Consider the following 14869-nt stretch of genomic DNA (forward strand, 5'->3'; position numbering starts at 1 on the left):
AAGTCTACGTTCGATGTAAATATTAACAATAATATCATTTGAACGCACGGCGATAGAAAGAAGTGGTCTGGGACCATCTAGCCAGTTGCCTGGTGTGAATGAAGAGAAGCCAGAAAGAACGTACTCAGGGTGATCGTCCTGGGAAAGCTTTTACACATTTTCAATCGAGTTTCTTCACCAGAAATCGAACTTTTGGCAGCATATTAAGCTTCCCAATATATTTGTCTAATGAAATAATCATTAAAATTTTATTTTTTTGGCTGAAAATGCATTATATCAAACTTGTAACTGGAAAATGTAATTAAATATGCACAAACTGTTCAACAAAAAATAGTAATCTTAAAGTTTTGAAGGATTGATACATACTTTAGCCTAGCATTTAAAATTAAACATATATATATATATATATATATATATATATATATATATATATATATATATATATGCAACACCAAATTAATTTTTCATAAATGAATTGATATATAAGTTTAAATGTTATGTAGAAAGCACATTTGTATCACAAAAGCTTTATAATTTAATATAATGAACTTACACTGTTTTTAGCCTCTCCCTGTTTGTTAGTAGTTAGCGCGTGCTCGTTTCGCTCAAGTGGTCCCGCGTTTGATTTCCATTCTGAGAGCACTAAAGCTAAAATTTCATAATCATTCACATTCATTAATCATCCTTCTCCTTTAGCTTAAGCAGCATGAAAATAGGACGTTTAACTAAAATAATCCACTTTCATTTTACAATTATTATTATTATTATTATCTCTCTATTGGTGCACTGAACCGTGCAGGTACCTTTGGTGAACAGGATAAAAGATTTCCTTTCCGGTCTGAGAGTCCACTTTAAACCATAGATCCACGTTTCAAGTAACCATGGTGCTAAAAGGAGTCGCTCAACTTCAATAAAAAAAAGCAAATAAATTAATGATAATAATAACATTAATAACCTAAGACAAGCCTTCTTCTGTCTTCCCGTGGGTAGCTAAAAATATTTGAACACAACCTTGCTAACATGTACGATGAGTTTACAGGACTTCCTTTTGATTATATGGTTATCGTACGCGTCTTTCTCGCAATAGGTTTATATTCGAACCCTTGAGGAATTCTTGAGTTTCGAGAAACATATTAAGCTATTTCGTCTCATAAAACCTTGATACTGTAAGAGACGATAAACTCCAAAATAACTAATAACCAACTTGTATAATTTATATAAATTCATTCCACTTCCAGAGTTTGTATTCTTTTCAGGATGTGTTCCAAGATGGAATACGGATTAGAACTAATCCGTTTTTTCATTGGAAGTAGTCTGGGATTGTAGAAATAGTGGAAATGCCATAAATTACTTTTCACTTGACATGTAGGGGACGCGATGGCTCAGTGGTAGAGCGGTCATCTCTGGTGCATAGAGTCCTTGGTTCGATCCAGCTCGCGCAAGTTAGCTTTGTGGTGGACAAACACCGTGTGCGTAGGTTTTCTCGGAGTTCTGTCGTTGTGCCGTTTCTTTCAACTTTCTTCATTGTGCCATTTCATTTATTTTTCATCATGACTGTCTCCTTTAGCTTACCTGACATAAACATGGGACGTAAAACTTAAAGATTTCATTTCATTTCCCCCACGTAGAGCAGGTCTTCATTAGCTCTCTAACCTTGTGAAGGTAAAGGTACTTTCTCACTCTTCCTTAACTATGACACGTAGTGGGGGTGATGAAGTCAGCACCACTCACCCCGTACCCAGTTGGTCCTATATGACAATTTCACAAAAAACAAGGCGAGGCTTAAAGCAGCATTAGAGCAAGGGTATAATTCCGTCCCCCACCGAGGATCGATCTTAGGCCACCTTGCCGAATACGCTACTGCGGTTCTTCACTTAGCATAAGGATACCTGGAAAGAAAAATGTAATATGTATATATTCAAAATTGCATTTAATAACTAACAACTTTGACAGCAACTTTGCTGAGTATATAGACTTAAAAATAACTTTCAGAAATTGTTTCACCACCCTAAGTAATCAAATGTTATATAATATTACTTTATTATTTTCTTTTTAAAATTAAATTATTATCCCTTCCAAGCATATAAATAATCATTCAAATATTATTTCAAAATCAAAACCCAGTTAGTAATGCATATATTTTACATTTTTTCTGGATGTGATGAAATATCTTATTCCGCATCTTCCAACCGCAAGCGCGTTGTGCATCACAGGAAGTCCATGGACTACTCTCTGAGAAAACAATTCTTTACATTAAAAATTAATTTGAAATTAATATATATATATATATATATATATATATATATATATATATATATATATATATATATATACAATCCTTCAGTTTTACGTTCTATGGTTGTAACGCACCACTGCTTTGCGTTACAGGCTGTTCTTATAATTTACTAGTTTCCTTGAAGCTTAGTTTAATTTTCTATTTGATTGTGTTGAAATTTGATTCGCTCTTTCTATTATACTAAAGCAGTCTGGCATTATTTAAAGGTCTTTGGCAATTCGCAATAGCACGATTTCATATATATATATTTGCAACTACTTGGAAGCAGGGAGCGCCGCAAACTGAGATTACGAACTATGCCGAACACCGTGTGACGTCATGAGGTAAGCACAGCCAATGCCAAGAAAATACTCGCGTCTGCTTACCCGGTGACGTCACACATCCAACGATTGGGCTGGCGCAACCTGTAGTGTATATATGAACCTTGTTGGAAGTAACAATTTGATGTGGGAAAATGGAGTTCGTTTTATGTGATTAACTTAAGATCTTCTAATCATCACTGTTTGAAATCCTTGAATCTGAAAGTAAATAAAATTACTACAGATTACATAAATGTCGAATGGAGTGTTTTAAAATATTATATAGGCAACTGAAATAAATATTATTGGTGAGTGTATAAATAAGTTAAATATTTTAATACATAAAAAAGGTATTTTATAAATTTAATTTATGAACAATTATACGTTGATATAATAATGCGTCCCTGAATTTCGATGGAAGAGTAGAAGCTTACGTGACATCACATGGACAAATTCATCTGGAACCCTGAAAAGGGAAGAATAATAATCGAGTGGGTGTGCAAAAGATGTTAAGTCACAAAATGTTACTTTTGAGAAAACTCAATTTGAAAGTTTGAAAATTCGACAAAAATCACAAACTTCAATATATTACTTTTTGTACATTTTATTTCAATTAATATTCCTTCGTGCACATTATACTCAGTTTCTAGTGCTTAACACCTTATAATAAAAAAAGTTCTAGATTTGTTTTTAGGACTATGTTTCAGAACTTGTGGACTTATCTGACTTTGCACTTCATACAACTTACAGCACTTGTGGACTTATCCGCTTTTGCACTGAATGTATATACTTATGTTATACTGTGCATAATGCTATAACATTATTTTAATGGAAAAATATTACCAAATTGTAATTAATAATTAAAGGAAGTAAATAAAAAGAAATAATATATTATGTTGACGGTTATGGTTAATGTCACAAAGTCATCTTGGTAAGTTTAGCAAATATAGATTTAATCTTAGCAAAACACACAGAGATTAATTTTGGTAAAAATATATTACATTTCTGTTAGAGTTTCGACAGATTAGCTCTGTTTGCTATAGACAAACATTACATACTCAAGTAAGCATGTAATGTTTGACTGTAGACGACAGAGCTAATCTGTCGAAACTGTAACAGAAATGTAATATATTTTTACCAAAATTAATCTCTGTGTGTTGTGCTCATATTAATTCTATAATATGGTTAATGTCAGTTTACTAATCGTCTTCATTTGGACTGATTTCTGTTTTATCAAGAAATACATTTCGAACAGAGGATGCAGTTTTAATGACCTGTAAAACTCATGAAATACAGGGGATACAAACGGAAGCTGGTCTAAAAGATCCTTCTTCTTTTCACTCAAGGTATATAAAATAACAGGTAGCCCCAGTTCGCAATTAGCGTTCTGATTGGCTCCCTGTGAGTTACGTCATGTGGAGGTATTTGTGAAGATTGTTTTCGCTTGCCCGCTTGTTACACTTCGCGCTTTATTCGTAAAACTGGATTCAAAACATAATTATGATATTCCTTGTCTTTCCAAATACAAATAATGAGTCATTTCTACTTACAGATGAGACAACATAATGTAATAAATATATAAATATCGTCAATAATGGTTAATTATCTATACAAATAAAAATGAATATAATGTTTACTCGCTAATTCATTCTAGAGCTTTGGATCGATTTTTATAATTTTTAGTACCGTACATGAGTTGACCTGGCCCTTATTACTTTGATTAAAGAGCGAATTCTAAGGGGTAGAAGGGGTTCAAAATGTGTACCTAAAATACAGTATCTCGCGAACCTACCAAGTTAGAAAGATGAAACTCGGTATATAAACACCTCATTAAGCTTAAAGAAAAACATGTCCCATTGTTTTTAAAAATTTCCGTTTTAAGGAAAGAGGGGGCATTTTCTATTCATTGTAACAATCTTTGATTGCCAACTCTCCTCGACCAACTTTAACTATTTTTGGTGCGTTAATGCAGCCAGGACTAACTAACTTAGCCGAAATTGGTGTCCAGTCCATGATTTTCAGGGTCACTGAAATGAATAGTGACCAACCCGATGCCGTTTAAAACCAAATTCATCCTCTTTGGGCGTGGGGAAGAGATGGCATTATGGATTTTTGTCATTGCACTTTCATTGAAACGTAAATTTTAAGGATGGAAGGAGTTCAAATACTTTCCATAAACCAATCCTCTCAATAAAAGCATTTCAGGTAGTAAAATACATAAAGCAAACATTATTCAAAATTTCAGAGATTCCGGGTATGTAATAACAAATTAGGTTAGGTTGTCTTAGGATAGGTTAGGTTATGTTAGAAATCTAATCTACCCTAACCTAATATACCGAATCTAACCTAACCTAATTTGATTAGGTTATGTTAAGTTATATCAGGTTAGAAATCTAACCTAACCCGTTGTATTTAGTGTGTATTAACCAAATTATTAGAAATCGTGACAGCAAAATATTTCCTTTACATTACTAATATTTGTTTATTACTCAATATAACACATTTTACAGTACGTATTACAGGTTATAAGTTGCACAGATATCTATAGAGTGGTGAGCTCCTCCGTGGCTAAGCGGTTAGCGTACGCGCCTTTGGCGTGGGAGGCCCGGGTTCGATTCCCTGCGGGAGCTCATGTGGTTCGGATTCCACGTTAATCAGTAGGTCCACGTCTCATATAGCCTCGCTGCTGAAAGGGACGCTAAACTAAAATCAACTCAACTCAACTCTATAGAGTGGTATACATACATAAAAGAACCACCTTTACAGGGGAAAATTTGCAGTTATTTGTCCTACACTTTGCCCTTCGATTTATCGGAATTTAGTTTTTGTGTCTTAGCCCCCTCTCTCGGCCAGCCCTTCAATTATAAGAATATGGTAAGAGTGCACTTTGATCAGAACAAATGATTTTGTCACACGATGTGGCATTCGAGAAGGAATAAAATGAATGTGATTTGTACGTAACAGATACGGTTCGATTGAACAAGATTTGATTAGGTTAGATTAAGTAAAGTTAGGTAAGGTTCGGTTCGTAATAGGTTCCTATGAATGTTCTGCTCAAATGCGCTTTGAGCTCTTTGCTAGAATAATGTTTCAGATACTTAACAAAACTTACGAATATCATTTAAACTAAAGAATATATGAGAGTATACATTTATATTCTCGTTGATACCCCCTTCCACTTCACTTTACGTACATAAACTCCTTAAGCTTCAGGCCCTCAGAAATAAATGTCATAAAAGTAAAATTATTGTTGTTACACACCTGTTTTTCAACTTGACTAGTGTCTAGTTTATTTTTCCCCATGCCAGTTTGGTATCAATAATGAAGAAACAGCGTCAGATCTTAAACATTACTTTTGCAGGAAACTTAGAAGCTCGTTTTTTCAAACTTTTTGATAATCCTCTGGTGAAAAGTGAGCAGAACATATTCGTGCGTTATCCACATTAAAAGTGTTCTTTCGCTTACAGCGGGAAATCAATCTTCTTCGAAGTTCATCATTTTCAGGGAATTGATGGAACATTATTTCGTTTGTATTGCTTCCTATGTTATTAGAATGAGCTACTGAACAAGTAAGATACCTTTTCCCCATCTTGAAACAGTAGTGTTATTGTTTATGCAGAATTTCACTTATTTTGAAAAATACCGCGATACCTCCACGTGACGTCACCGACCGCAAAGTATCCTGGGAAATATGAGAGCAGAAAAGCTATCCCGAGAGTCCCCTGCTTTTCACTGCTGATTGCTATCGGTCCATTGTACAGACGTTTTGGCATGACAACACTTGGCTTTCCCCTTCTTGAAACATCCATAGTTTTGAAATTTTCACAACTATTGTGTGTTGTCTTGTAAAATAATACATTTGCCTTTTGTTTCTCATACCGTAACCACTTAATATGTCTCCACATAAAACGTTCACCAGCACTGTCACCCTTGCTAAATTGAATAGATTCTGTTAACACAGAAAAAAGTCGTAGAAATCTTCAAACATTTCACGTACTACAAATTGGTTTTTCTTCCCTGCTTGACGAATTAATTGAGCCCAGTCGTGGGGATGCTCGACGTTACCATTAAACGTTTTCTTCTTTTTCTCTATAGCACTATGATTTGTATCACATTCCATATGTGTATGACCTGGTATTAGAAATTTGTGGTCAATAGTTTCAAGGTTCGTAGACTTCTGTAAAACTGTGAAGCACATGGCTGCAAAGTGGGAATTGCGATTCTATCCAGCACATGAATCGGAGTACATAACTACATGTTTCACTTCTGGATTCACATTTCCTAATAGAAAATGATAAACACATGAGGCGATATCATTTGCTCGTCTTCCACCGATTCCCTCATGCCACACAAAACAAAAAAACAGTTTGATTGTCACAATCGTGAACTGTAAGATTAAATGTCCATAACTGTCTTTTGTAAAATGATACTGAGTTCTGTAAAAAGGGAGTAGGAAGACATTGTTGTAAGTCAATTGTGATGGTCTTGCGTGTAATATCATTCCTAGACAGTTCTTCGTCGGAAGCTTTAGAGTTATATTCTACTTCAACCTCTTCATGATGTTTATCCAACTGTGTTTTTATGGAAGGATCTCCGGACACTTTAAGTTGAAGAAATAACTTATCACAGACTTGACATGTATCTACGTGCGGTTTCTTTATTTTCAAGTTCATTTTGTGGAATTCACGCTCATACAGACGTCTACTTACGGGAATCCCATTGCATATTCTCTTATACTCCTCATATAGTCCCGAAAGTGGCACGTATGGCGGTAAATACTTTTTACTGGAGTCTCCTCGGTAATTATGACTTTCAAATGAGGGAACTGATTGAATGTGTTTGCGAACCTCTTCGAGTTCATTTTCGGACTTGGTGTTGGAAGGTTTGTGGGTTCCTCGGCTATTAATGTCTATAACAGAAGAGAGAGAAGCAAGCTTCTTTTGAATTACAGACTCTATGAAGCTTTTGCGTTCACCAAAAATACACAAGAAGCAACTTTTACACACTTCATGTCTTTTACCTGACACTTCGATGTGATACAAAACTGTCACTTGGCGATAGTGCTGCTTTTCAAAGTCTTTCTGTCTAATTCTGGCTCTCTCCTTATTAGCAATATTCAGCAAACTAAAGATATACATAAGTCTTCGATTATAATCACCAAGAGCCTAGTAATTGTCAAATATATTTCTAAACACTTCTTCTGAACACAACATTTTACATTTTTTTCTACACTCTCCGGGAAGCTGAAATGTACGAGCTAGAACGCATTTCCCTTTCGAAGTAACATATGATTGACCTGTATTTCTGAGACGTTTTCTCGTTTCACGAATTTTTCGTGTATCACCTTTCAAATCTCGTGATTCCTTCCGTCCTCTATTTTCACGGGACCCATCTTCCACAGGTACTTCGCGTTCGATGTCAGATGTTCCTGGTTTCTCTGATAAATTGTGCAGATCTGTACACTGGCCGAGCACAGTAATAGATGTTTTCCCCTCTCTGTCACTACTATCTTCTTTCATTACTTTTCTCTTACTAGTCTGTTTCTTGCGTCTCGTCCTATGACTTTTAAGCTTCTCTTCTGCTTCGGATTCTGTTGATTCGGATGCAGAATCATTCCCATCAAAATCCGTGTCTATTTCTATTGTTGCGCATTTGTGTTGTTCATAAAAATATTCAAATAGAGATAGAAAACAGAAACAGAATAAAATGATTGTATTTGTTTCAAACAAATACTACTTAACCTCTGAATAATATGAAAAACCAATATAATTCGAATAGTAACTAAGCAAATAATTTACAAGCTCGTTTCTCCTTAACATATTTCACATAACTTTATTGTTTGCATTTGTTTCATTCGCACGATGGAAATGTTTTCAACAATTAAGTGCAGTACAAAACATGTTAAGTCACATTTTAGAGGACTTACCTTTCTTTCCACACTCATATATGAATGAACAAAGTTGGGAAAAACATGTTAAGTCCACTTACTACGGACTTAACTTGTTTTGCACGGAATGGAATCAGTATGTCAAACATGACTGAAAACGCACGGGTTTGTAACATCATTGAAAAACCTGATAGGACTTAGCCGAGCATACACAATTGTAGAGAAAAATTTTGTTATTCAGGTAGCGTGAAAAGCTCATTTTTGACCATTTTGGACTTAGCATGTTTTGCACACCCACCCGATTATTTATAAATGGAAGCAAGTGACAGCTATTATGACTATATTTAAATCTGGCTGTAAGCGACGAGCCCAACTTCCCATTTAGTGAAGGAGGAGAAAAGCCATACTTTTAGGGATTATTCATAGACTATCTAGGATGTCAAAAAGTAGGTAACAAAGCGACTTTGATTTAGTTAATGAGTCACTGAACAAGAAAACAAACCGCACCTTTATTTAGCTCTCCTGATTGCATTCGCCCCATCGTTTGTTTTGACGACTTGCACGTTTCAAATGTTTGATGGGACGTCAGTAAATGCAACTGAGTCTGCGCAGATTGATGTAGGTGGCAACTGAAGTAGTGAGAGAGAAGGAAAAACAAAAGAAGATAGCAGGTAAAGGATTACTAGTGAGGAGCTTTGCCCTCAATATTTTTATTCAATTTTCAATATTTACAATTTTTACTTTTGATAATTTAAATGTTTAATACAATTTTGATATACTGTGTTACATTTTCCATGAGTACGTGTGCCACTTCTCCCTGTTATTTGCAATTGCCGTGTGGAAACATGTTTACGAAAAACAGGCAATTACGGCGATCTTGGCACGGGTCATTTTTGCTCGCATATACAATCCAACTATTTGAAGTGTGTGAAAATGAATACTTCGTGGTCCTTATTCTCTTTTTCGTTGCATTCCTGAAATTTGCCCTTGTACTTAATGTGTGTTTTTCTAATGCCCTTGTACTTAATCTATGACTATGACTATGTACTTAGTCTATGGGAATTGAACCCATATCGCATGTACCTTGCATGTGGATACTTCTTATTGTTGTACTGCCTACAAAAATTATTGTACTTGATGTACAAATGGTAATAGAACAGATGACAAACCGAAATTACGCTGTATTTACACTCCATGTTGGAGTGTGAACAGAACATGATCTGGTTTTGCTGTGTGTTCTATTACAACTTGAACATTATATAGAATCATTTCTGTAGGTAGTACAACAGTAAGAAGTATCCACGTACACGGAAGATGAGAAGTTGTTGTAAACTATTACCAACTGCTTCTAAAACTACACAAACATACAGCAAACCTAACCTATTAGTATTTACCTGCCTCTGAACCTAAGCTTAACCTACTGATATTTACATGCTTTTTCAATCAACTTAACCTATGTATACTTCCCTGTTCTCTGGAACTAAACTTAACCTATTCATACTTATCTTGAATCTCAATAATTTTAAACATAATTATATTTACAAAATTACAAATCACGGTTAAGTTTTTTGAAAATCACGGTTTAATCAGAACAGTCCTGCTTCAAGCGATTAAATCTATAATTCGTATATAAATGATGAAACAAATCAATTATAACTTCGGTGTTAACTCTGTGATATAAACGATGTTCACTATTTCAATCTATATTGTATATCATCCTCTGCGAATATGCTCATTCAATACAAGTATTGGAATCGCTTTCGTAATCCTCTTCACTTGCTTTTCAATATTCAATTTACATTCTGTATTTATCAACCTATTAAAACAATATATTTTGAAGCTATATTTTGTGTACAAGGTCATTTCAAAATTAAACTACTTTTGACCTATCAAGTTAAGTTTGAAGTCACATTAATATTTTACTGATATTGACTCATGTCATAAAAATACGGTTTATAACCGGCTTCATGCAATCTGATGATAAGAGCATTCACGGACATAAACTTGCCTTCTGCCGAATTTGGAAATGTACATATAAATATAGATCAAAGATTTTTGTGTTTAGTACGAAAAACGTGACCTGTGGGCCACAGGACAAATTCTTCGATAATGTCTTTTCGCGCGTCTGAGGTCTTTAGACTATCAAGATATCCGGTGTGAGTCAACTGCCGCGATTTTCATCAGATCTACAAGCGAAAACATGAAAAGTGGAGGAACGCAATATTCAGCTACATCGTGAAGGCTATAAGGAGACAATGATGATGAGAATGAATGAATTTGTGGAATGAAGAAGCGGGAAGGAAATGGAAGAACGCCGAGAAAGCCCACGCACCACAAAATCCAGTTTGCGTGAGTTCGGAATATTCTAGAATTAGAGATGAACGCTCTATCATTGAGCCACCACGGCCCCAAAAACTATGTAATGCACTACGATGTTCCTCTTAATCCTTCAGATATCAGGAAAGAGTTTAAAAATAGTTCTGATTTATAATAATAATGATAATAATGCTAGCAGTTATGTTTGTTAACATCTTTTTTTTTGTCATTATGAAGCAACCTTGGCTCTCCCTTGTAATTCCAACTTAATTATGATCATAGGTAAAATAAGTTGAATAATGTTGCTTGATGATAAATTTTTTAGGCAAGTCGTTATTGACTTTAATAGCAAAGATTTATTGCATTACTGTCTTCTACGAAAAGAAAAGTTTCGAAGAGAAGCTGAATGAAGTTGGAATGGGTGACTTGCATTTTGCTGCTTCTTTCTCATATAATTATTAATTTCATTGTAACTGTTTTACTTTGAGTTATGCATCCAACCCAAATTAACTGTTGTCTACGTGCTTAACCCTTCACTACGCAAGGTATTTTGCCCCATAATGTACCCAAGGTAAGCGTCTGAGGCTCGTGGTAACTTCTATAATTATTCCAGTATATATAATCGCTTCTTAAATAATAATATTATTCTTTCTTCATAACCTTTGTGCAAGTATTTATTTTTATACATTTTCGTACATTTTATAAGATAAATATATTTTCACTCTATACGATACAACACACCTTTTAATGTATTACTCTATTTGAGAAACCTTTACATATGTGAGAGAATACTAGAATAATATTAGTCTTGATCACCGTAGGAAGGTTACACGTTTCAAATTTGAAGTAACGTACACTTAATAGTAACACTACGCAAGTTTTCTTTTAGGGACCATAGGAAACACGCACGAGTTGTCTTGTAATACCAAAGATTGGATAGATATTGCTGGAGATATAGGTGGTCCATATAAGCAACTCCTTAATACCTTTGTACTCGAATAATTGCTTTTTTACTTGTGCAGCCTCAATAAGCAGCCCAACGAAAGCTTTTATTTCAGAACAGTCACATGGCTTTCAAAGATCTGGCGGACTTTTCGAAGCACAAACTTTCTCAGCCATAGAATTTGTATATTTCACTATTACACTATGTGATCAAAAGTATCCGGATACCCACAAAAACACACGTTTTTCATATTAGGTGCATTGAGCTGCTACCTACTGCTAGGTACTCATTATCAGCGAACTCAGTGGTCATTAGACATCGTGAGAAAGCAGAATGGGGCGCTCAGCAAAACTCACGGACTTCGAACATGGTCAGGCGATTGGGTTTCACTTGTGTCAGAAGCCTGTACGCGCGTTTTCCACACTCCTAAGCACCTCTAGGTCCAATGTGTCTGATGTGATAATCAATTTAAACGTAATGGGACACATACAGTACAAAAGATATAGGCCGACATCGTCTGAGACCGCCGACAGTTAAAGAGAGTCGTAAAGTGTAATAGGCAAACATCTATGCAAGCCATCACTCAGGAATTCCAAACTGCATCTTGACCCATTCCAAGTACTATGACAGTTAGGGGTGAGATGAGAAAACTTGGATTTTATGGTCGAGAGGCTGATCATAAGCCACGCATCAAGCAAGTAAATGCCAAACGACGCCATGCTTGGTGTAAGGAGCTTAAACATGGCACGATTGAACAGTGGAAAATGTTATGTGGAGTGACGAATCATTGTACACAATGTGGCGAACCGATAGCAGGGTGTGGGTATGGTGAACATAATCTGTCAGCGTGTATAGTGCCAAGAGTAAACTTCGGAGGTGGTGGTGTTATGGTATGGTCGTGTTTTGCTTGGAGGGGCCTTTCATCCCTTGTTGTTTTGCGTGGCACCTCTCACAGCGCAGGCCTACATTGATGTTTTAAGCACCTTCTTGCTTCCCACTGCTGACGAGCAATCCGGAGATGGCGATTGCATCTTTCAACACGATCGAGCACCTGTTCATACTGCACGGCCTGTGGCGGAGTGGTTACAAGACCGCAACATCCCTGTAATAAACTGAGCTGCACAAAGTCCTGACTTGCATCCTATAGAATACATTTGGGATGTTTTGGAACGCTGACGTCATGCCAAGTCTCACCGACCTTCATCGATACATCTTTTCAGTTCAGCACTACGTGAAGAATGGGCTGCCATTCCCCAAGAAACCTTCCAGCACCTGATTGAAAGTATGCCTGCGAGAGTGGAAGTTGTCATCAAGGCTAAGGGTGGTCCAACACCATATTGAATTCCAGCAGTACCGATGGAGGGCGCCACGAACTTGTAAGTCATTTTCAGCCATTTCTCCGGATACTTTGATCACATGGTGTATGTTTATGACATCGTCCAAAGTGTACAGTTCAAATGAATCTGTCAGAGTTTCAACAACTTTCAAAGGTTCAATTTCACTTTATTCATTTGTGATTTTATAATATTATATTTAGAGACTTTTCCTTGCAATAGAGGTTCTTTACTCCATACACTACCGTCTTTTCCCAAGAAAGCCTTACCCACTTTAGATAGTTCAGGACTATCACCGTCATTGTCACTTTCGTCACTATTGAGGCTCTTCACTTCATACATTAACGCGATCCATTTCACTATGTGTTGCAATATAGTCACTATCACCGTCAGAATTCACATGTCGTAGCAAGGTAAGACATAAATCTTCACCAGTTTCTGCCAACCATCTTATTCAGTAATACCATGTCACTATAATATACGACAGAGATTTATGCACAGAATACTTCAGCGAGCTTCTCGTCAGTACATCAGTATGTTCCGCATCCACAGTATATCGGTGAACTGGAACAATTCATTTGCGGGAATATGTTATTACTAGGCGAACAACAGGCAAATCGTGTACAACTAATAATAACTAGATACGAATAGTGAAGTAGATACAGTCTACATACAAGACTCAATATTAAAATATAATATATAAAATAAAACTTTTATAAGCAAGCTTCGTATACACTGGATAGATGTGACATCCGTTTACAATATTGTAAATTAATGTATGTAGTATAGTCTCAGAAGTTATTTCATCTTCAAGACATAAACTGATATTAAACACATTGCAAATGTACTCCATAAAGGAATGAAATAACACATAGTATTAGAATCATTCCTTGTGCCTCTGAGGTACACCTTGCGTCAATTGAGGACCTAAATCTTCTAATCAAATTTTACGTTACAAGCCGCGCGACAAACTTGAAAGGCTTATATGATATGTAACCTTTCAAATTTTCAGCCAGTGCCTCGATGAATACAAGATGTCTCATTTCAGTTGACATAAATATTTTCAGTATGTAAGAGAATATATAGTAAAGGGGGTGAATCCGGAAAGGAGACGAATCCGGACATTCTAAGGGTTTCTGAACATTTTCTTAAGAAGTAAAAAGCGAAGCATAACACGTATTTGCCAGTTGAAGCACCGTACCTCTCTTCATGTTCAGTGTAGATTTGAACCTCATGGAAGACAGAGTGACGCAGGAGTGCAGTGTTGAAAACAAGTCTGAAGGTAAGTAACGCTATAAAATTTGCTTCTTCTAATTTCTGAACAGCCTTCCTTAAGGTATTATAAGAACATAATTGAGTTTTTCGAAGCCCAGTTTCGTGTGTGTATAGAGCCACTTATGCTAATCATTTTTGTCAAGGTCAGAGCCCAGTTACTCCTCGACACCACTTCCGGTAATAAATAAAGTGAACGGTGCTCAGGCGGGGCGAATCCGAACAATAAATGTGAGGTGAATCCGGACATCTATTTTCCATTGGGGCTATTTCGGACATTTTAGTATGAAATCTATGAGATCAAAATAAAAATAGTTTAGACTATATATTTTTGTAGAAGGTGCGTACACATACACATAGGAATATATGCACTGTAAGATATTTCTAGAAATAATACACAAAACGAGAAAATGCTTCGAAATAAAAGTTTAATATTTTGGAGAGAAAAATTATCTGTTACAAAATTAGCCCATCCCGACTTTCCTGGGGTGGGGCATGGAGAAACTTTGAAAATTTAAATAG

This window comes from Thermobia domestica, chromosome 2, assembly GCF_964235325.1.
Source record: "Thermobia domestica chromosome 2, izTheDome1.hap1.1, whole genome shotgun sequence".
Taxonomy (NCBI): Eukaryota; Metazoa; Arthropoda; class Insecta; order Zygentoma; family Lepismatidae; genus Thermobia; species Thermobia domestica.